The sequence below is a fragment of the Lotus japonicus genome, chromosome 6 (assembly GCF_012489685.1).
Source record: "Lotus japonicus ecotype B-129 chromosome 6, LjGifu_v1.2".
NCBI classification, from domain to species: Eukaryota; Viridiplantae; Streptophyta; class Magnoliopsida; order Fabales; family Fabaceae; genus Lotus; species Lotus japonicus.
Genome location: NC_080046.1, coordinates 14,706,234 through 14,714,296, shown reverse-complemented (window position 1 = coordinate 14,714,296; position 8,063 = coordinate 14,706,234). Strand labels below are relative to the sequence as shown.

At 35.8% G+C, this 8,063-nt stretch overlaps 1 pseudogene; it reads right to left on the bottom strand.

Annotated features, from left to right (window-relative positions):
* Positions 1-4,766: 4,766 nt before the first annotated feature.
* Positions 4,767-7,601, bottom strand: LOC130724963 (60S ribosomal protein L9-like; annotated as a pseudogene).
* Between the last annotated feature and the right edge of the window lie 462 nt (positions 7,602-8,063).

Sequence of the window (8,063 nt, the reverse complement as noted above, 5' to 3'; positions counted from 1 at the left end):
AGCTTAACACTAATAGGTTTAACTTCAGCAAGTGTGTTAAAAGACAATTTGTCAAAACAAATGTGATCACTTGCTCCTGAATCTATGATCCAATCTCTACTATCATAATGTTGAAAACAAGATAAAGCCATGTGATTACCATGTCCTGAAGCATCTCCTGCATAAGTTGCAGCCTTCACCACATGATTCACAGAAGTATTGCTATTATCTGGAGCTTTCTTTGATGTTGTAGTAACTTGTTGGATCATGGCTATGATTCTTTTGTACTGATCGGCAGTGAAAGGCTCTTCAACCTCCTTTTGTGAGTAATTGTCATCCTCTGGATCATCAGTAGAGTCATAATTTCTGGCTGTGTTATTAGCATGACTTGTACCATTTCTGGAATTGAAAGTGGTAGGGTATCCATGTAGTCTATAGCAAATCTCCACCGTGTGACCTGGTTTCTTGCAATGAGTGCAGAATTTTCCAGTGGTCTTGTAACTAGAACTACCAGATTTTCCTCTACCATATGGCTTCCTTCCATCTGCTGCATTCACTATTGCTAGTGAATCTTCATTATCCTCAGTAGCAATCTGCCTTTCATGTTGTATGGCTAAAGACACAACCTTAGCAATTGATGGCAATGGAAAACTCATCAAAATCTGTGACTTAATCACTCCAAAATTATCATTCAGACCTAAAAGAAACCTGATTGTGTTATCTTGCTCCCTGAACAATTTTACATTCTCAATTGCATCACATCTACAGGGAACAGCACACCGACATTGTGGAATTGGGCGATACTGCTCCAATTCTTCCAAAAGAATCTTCAACTCAGTGTAATATTCATCCACAGTGTGTGAATTTTGTTTCAAATTACTAATTTCATTATGTAATTCTGAAATCCTAACCAAATCACCTTGAGAAAAACGATCTCTCAGATCTCTCCATGCATCATAGGCATTTTCAAGAAAAACAATGCTATTTGCAATTGAAGTAGTTACCGAATTAAGGATCCATGAATAGATCAAACTATTGCAGCGATCCCAGGCTTCGTAGTTCATATCTGTCGCTACCGGCACCGGAATTTCGCCATTGACGAATCGGAACTTGTTTTTCGCCACAAGCGCGCGTTTCATCGATCTTGCCCAAGCATTGTAGTTCTTGCCATTCAAAGGTGGATTCACCATGGTCGCCGAAGGATTATCACTCGAGTGAATGTAGTACGACGATCCTGGATTCTGCGACGGATCAAGAACCACATGAGGAACTCCATTGTTGTTGTTGTTCTGTGCTTGTCGCACCATAGCAGCGGAAATCGGTGATGGCAGAACCCTGGTTAGGGCTCTGATACCATCAAAGAAAAGAGAGAACAAGCTTGTAGAAGAAGCTTGAAGAACAAGTTGAAATCTGAGTTTAATTGATTGAATGTGATTTTCGTTACAATGTAGAAGAAAGACAAAAGCTTATTTATACTAAAACAGAATAACAAACTTGTAACTAACTGCTAATCAGTTTTAACTAACACTAATTACTTGCCAGCTACTTGCCAGCTCAGCTATGAGCACTAACTATCAGTGTTTACAACTAAGTCCCTATACTTCACTTCTGTCCACTTATGTTCAGTAAATGGTCCTCAGAGATTCTGTATTTTCACACATCAAAAGGAATTGAAGAAAAATATTAACATTAAAAAATAAAAGAGCGGGACAGAATAATTATCGAAACATCTAATGCATGAACTTTTCGTACCCCATAAGGCTATTATATTATTTTCCTAATGATATATTATTGTCATTGCAGTTACACAGTCGATTAGATAAGATTATGTAGAAAGTCTAATGTCTTATATGTACCTTATATAAAATAGTGAAATCAAATGTCGTCGCTAATGAAATATGTAAACTATTAATCAAACCACGCTTCTCAACTCAATGGAAGAGGAAGTTGATCATGGGTGCATCAAGTTCTTTAATATTAAAAGATTACAAATATATGCTAAATATCAAAAATTCCCCTACCATACGTCATGCATATCTTCTTGAAAACTAAATAAGACACAATCCACTTTTTTTGTGGTAAACATGTAGCAACTTTTCACGCTTATGATATAAGTAGTGGCTAAAAAAAAAACGATATTTTTTATAGTCACGATCATGATACTAAGGTGTCTACTATTATTCAATTAAATAGAAAATTTAATATTAGAAGTTGCAACAATTCCAAAATGATAGCTTCATATTCTATAGCAGAAGAAATCAATATATATATATATATATATATATATATATATATATATATATATACTATTACTTAACAAATCATATATGCATGCATCAAAAGAGAATTCAGTACTGCTGTGTAAAATTATCTAATGTTGTTAATATATCAAAATGATAATTTTAAAATTATTAGTTCTCAAAAGTCAAAATCATCGCATGAAAGCTGATTTAATTTATAAAAAACTTGAAGTAAAATTGAGTGGGTAATACTGTAATAGTACACAACAGAATAGAATAACAGAAATAGCATACTAAAAGATAAATTTATTTTTCAAAAAAAATTATTTAATTTAAAATAGTCCTTATGACATCATAAAGTTTATGTGACAAATTTTTTCCTCACCACCGATCCACTTAGGCTTTCACGTAAAAAATTCATATTTGTTTTCGTCCCCGAAACATATTTCATCATAATTAGACGTCATTCTCTCATTTACCCCACATCCATGAAGTCTCTCTCTCCATTATATCCATCGTTGTTGACCACCACCAAGCCACCACATTAACCCCACCACTTTCCCTCACCTCTTCCCCATTTCCCCACATCCATGAAGTCATTCTCATTTTCTTGAAGTACCCCTTGTACTTCTTTTTCAATACAATTCGGCTTGTCAAAAAAAATTCTCTCTCTCTCTCTCCCTACAATACCAATCCCCCCTTACTACCACCAAGCCACCACATTAGCCCCACCACTTTCCCTCACCTCTCCCCATCCTTCCCTAATCGCGCAAACCCTAATCACCGCCATTCTTTCACAAAATGAACTTCAACTTTCTTCTTTCAAACCCAACATCGCACTTCCAACGTAAAACATAGAGGAACCGTCAACCCAAACCATGCTTCCCCGTGGAAACCTATATGAAGGAAACCTTTGGGTCACAGTGACTGAAGTGAGAAATGTTATACATAAAGCAACCAATCACTGCAACATTAGCAGGTGTCATTAGCTCTCATTCTTTGACATGGAAAAACACCCAAAACCACAAGAAATTAACTTCAATGTTGCATTATTGTCCAATTGGAACAAAGACACATAACGAAGAAAAATATATAATTTTCAGAGTCACTTGGAATACGATTTTACAATGATACCAAAGTAGAAAAGAAAAATAGAGTGTAGGACTAGTAGAAAAATGAGGAAAGTGCAAGCCATTCATACACTACTAGAAAAAATACTTTTTACATCGGTTATTTCTGACTTTCCACATCGGTTTGCATCCGATGTAAAAAAAGGTGATGTGGTATGTCCTCAACTTTTCACATCGGATATACAACCGATGTGGTAAGTACTTTTTTACATCGGTTATTTGGTATAACCGATGTGAAATATACACATTTCACATCGGGTGAGACATAAACACCGTTGTGAAAAATAGACATTTTACAACGGTTTTCTTTGAAACCGATGTTAAAAAGCAAATGAAAAAAGAAAAAAAAAACATTTTACAGCGGTTTATATGCACAACTGATGTAAAATGTCCACATTTCACATCGGTTATTTTGCCAACCGATGTGACATAGAGACATTTCACATCGGTTCTCTTGCCAACCGATGTGAATTCTTTTTTTTTTGCACCTTCTTAAATGGGCTACAAATTCTTTCCTGGTCATGTGCTTCATCTCTTCAAGCTCATTTTCATAAGTGCACTGAGTATTTAAGAAGCAGTAGATACATAGAGTAATCACAGTTACTATGTTTTTTTTTTTGACAACAAAAGAGATCTTTATTTCATCATAATCAAAGGTTACTGGGAACAATCCCTCCCAGTTGGGACAGAAAGCAACAAAAAAACTAGAGAAATCTGAAACAAAACAACTAGAACAACAAGAAGATGGAAAGAAACTAAACAAACGGAAACATACAAACAGTGTAGCCAAAGATAAAACTAAAACTAAGACTAGAAGAAAATCTAAAAACAAGAAGATAGAAGGAAGCATCTGCAATCTGCACAAAGTAATGCATCAGAGCATCATACCACATGGAAAATTTTAAGTGCAGAAACAACATCGTACGTATTTCTCATGCTTCCAAAAAAGACCAGTTAATGATTCCTTGGAGACTCAATCCTCTTAATCCAGTAAATTCCAGAAACATGCTGCTTCTATCTGCAATTCTGCAGCAAAAATATACCAATCACGATGTATTCCTTACATAATTAACAACAAGTTGTAATTATGGGATTTTTCCATAGCCATAGAAACACATCACAGTTACTGTCTTATGGTTCAAGCTACATAAATTAAATACATAGGAAACATTTGACTTTTCTAAATAATTTAATTTTCCCTGCTTTTTGTTCCTTCTATTTTGTATTGTTACAACTTACAAGTCTGAACCGGAAGCATAGGTAAGACATTTTCCAAACAAGAGAACTGTGCAAGTTCCAGAAACCTTACAGGGAAATATATATGTGAGTTGTTGGACCCTAATAATTGAGTGCAGCTAAGTCATAAACCCTTGCTGATAACGAGAACACCTGCATTCAAGTAAACTAGACCATGACCTCAGAGTTCTACAAGACCAGACACCTAATTCCAACAGAATCATACCAAAAATCACAGGTTTCATTAGAAAAACACTTACTTACACTAAGTGGAATAGTCTCAAGTTTCAAAAATTCAAATTTGATCTAAATTTATAATTCTAATCAAATGGCATATATGGCTAAATTATGTTGTGTCATGGGTCTCATGTTTTGATCAAAAATGGTATAATAGTCTCAAGAGCACATAAGAACCTGGAGTTTTCACACATTGCATTAGCATAGATGTTACCTTGAAATTACATAAGACAAATATCTCACCTGCTTTCGATTCCAATCATATTGGTGCGAAGCAATGCCAGGCGCAAACTGAAGCAACACATAACCCTCCCTAGATATTTTGAATGCCCCTGACTGCAGAATGGAGACATTAAAACACTGAACCGATGGACAAAATAAATAAATGAAAGTAGATAAAGACCCCTACTAAGAACTGCGGCATGAGTACTACTCTCTAACCATCACGTATTCACTGCATTTATCATATACAGTACAGTAGGAGTGATGTTTAAAATTGAATCATAAAAAAAAATTATAACGGTCATCCAGTGTCAATAGATACACTTCCAGCTGCAATAGTACTGATAACATAATTTCTACACAAAGAATGCTAAAATTCATGTATCAACTCTCAATTACCAGTGTCTTTGTGAGCATGATTACGAGAAAAAGCTTAAGCATCTCTCAGGCTTCCTATAATCTCCACATCAATGGGTTCTCCAAAGGTTTCTTTTTAAGACAACGGGTGAGTATATCACATAAACGCTTGAGCATCTTTCAGGCTTCCTAACAGGCAAGCACAACATACACATTACTCTTCTTAACTTTATCAACAAGTATCAAGTACTATATAGAATCAAATATACAGATACATGTCTCAGAAAAGCATAGGGGTGCCTTTACACAAGCCTACCCTTCCAGCAACAAATCCAGAATTTGTTTAGATCATACACATGTTTTCCAGCTAAATGAAACTAGCCATGATTCTTAACAGTTTTAGAAATAACTCTCACACACAACTCTCTTCAAATAACCACCACTTTTATCTCTCTTCAAAAAAACATTCTCTAAAAAACCTTTCCAAGCAAACAAAAAAATTATTTCCAGAATAGCTTAGTCAGTTAACTAGCTAGGAAAAAAGCAAGGAATTCAAAATGAGCAGTTAAATAAACAAGCAAATTAGAAATTAAGATCACTGAAAATGAATATTACTATCTATCATATATTACAATCTTTACGGAAATCATCAATGAACTTAAAGGGTGATAGAAAAGTACCTTCTTTATTAATGCGGTCCCCTTCTCACTAACATAAATTCCATCAAGAAACTTCCTGATATCCTTGTTCTTAACATGCCATTTCTGTAACAAAAACAACAAAATAACCAAAATTAAAATCCAAGCAAGACAAAAATTAGACCACAACAAAGTCAGGCATTAGCATGTATCCATAGAATGAAAAAAAATTGTACCTGATTGATAAGGGCACATGACCTAGAAACAAGCTCAATGTCATTTCCATCGAAAACCAACTCATCCTTCACCTTCTCAGATCGCACAAGGGAAACTGCATCAAGCATATCCACTTTCCTCTAGTTCAATTAATCAACAAGAAAAATCAGACTTGAATTACCCAACTAAACGAACAAACGAATGCAAAATTAAATTACTTGAAAAAAAGCACATTATTGACACAAATGCATAGTTCAAAGTTAATAAAAAATAAAAAATTATCAGCACTTAACCAGTTAAACAAACAAGCAAATGAGAAACTAAGATAAACATAGGGTTTAGGGTGAACGAAAAGTAGAAAGCTATGGATCTTGATGCCCTTGTTGTGATTAGTGATGCTAGCATTGATGGGAAAATGGGCATAGACGAGCCTCATCTTGTGGGTACCGAACCAGGCCTCGATCTTGAGCTTCTTCTTGCCGTTCTCGTCTGTGATGAGTTAGAAATCGCCGCGAGGGCCTTCACGCCGTCGGGGATGTCCATGGTCAGATTTGACAAACCTCTGAAATTGTTGAGCGAGGGAGAGGCGGTCGACGGCGGAGAGGAGGAAGAAGAGGGTTTTGGATTAGGGCAGCAACCCTCTGAATCAGAACTTGTTCGCGTCATCGTTGCTGGTGTGGCCAACTATCGCGGGCCACTCGGGCGGATTAGGCGAGGATTAGAGGAGGATTCAGAAAATCGGTGGAGCTAGGGAGGGCGAGGGCGTCGCCCTCACCTTCCCTAGCTCCACCGATGGAGAGCTTTAGAGAATCGGTGGTCTGAAAGTGAGGCCGTGGAAGGAAGGAAGGAGAGCTTAAGAGAATTGGTGTTTAGGTCGTGAATGCAAATTAGGGATTCAGTGTTTGTTTGTATATTTGTGATATCTTGAAAGACTTTTCCCAACGGTTATAATACCACTGATGTTAAATATATTTCATCAAAATTTCAAAAATGTCACCGTGTTTAGCTTTTACATCGGTTATTGTATCCACCGTTGTAAAAAAGTCTTTACTAATTATTTTTCACATCAGACATATTCCCAACTGATGTGAAAACTATCATAAAAGTTCACTATAATTTCAATATTGCCACCGCGTTATTTTTCACATCAGGTATTTCACCTACCGTTGTGAAAACCCTGATGTGAAAAGTCTTTTTTCTAGTAGTGATAGAAAGAAGAAAAGAAAAAAGAGGAAGATTAATTGATCCAAGTAAAGACAGATTTAGAAGGGCAAGGTAGTTTTTAGGGCACTAAAATTTTTTTTCACAAATGAGATATTTATTATTAAATGGTGAAAATCGCTTAATAATTTTCAAACTGTATTTTGAAAGACCTTAAGACTTAGCAATTGTTTCAACTAAATCCTTTGTTGGTTGGTTTAGTGTCTCTGAGTTAGAGTTTATCGTGTTGGCTGGGGAAATGCCACAACATAATGTAGCTATGAGTTTGGGTGTCCGGGAGTGTCCTGATCCATTTTTTTAATTTTCAAACTGCTCGTAAGAAAGAATTGAAGGTTTTACTACTTTAGCTTGTGAAACATTTGCATCTACTCATTCTTCCTGTTCATCCAAAACCTTTAAGACTCGAAACTTTGCCTTTGAAGTTTCATTCCTTTACTTGGTAAGCCCATGAACATTGATCAGAGAGGGTTTTTCCTAAGTTGGTGAAACAAGTTCAGTGTCTAACATCACGAAATCGACTAACCTCACGTTAACAACACGAATATTTTAAGCATGCTTTGTCCTCAATTACTTGCTTCTTGAGAAAA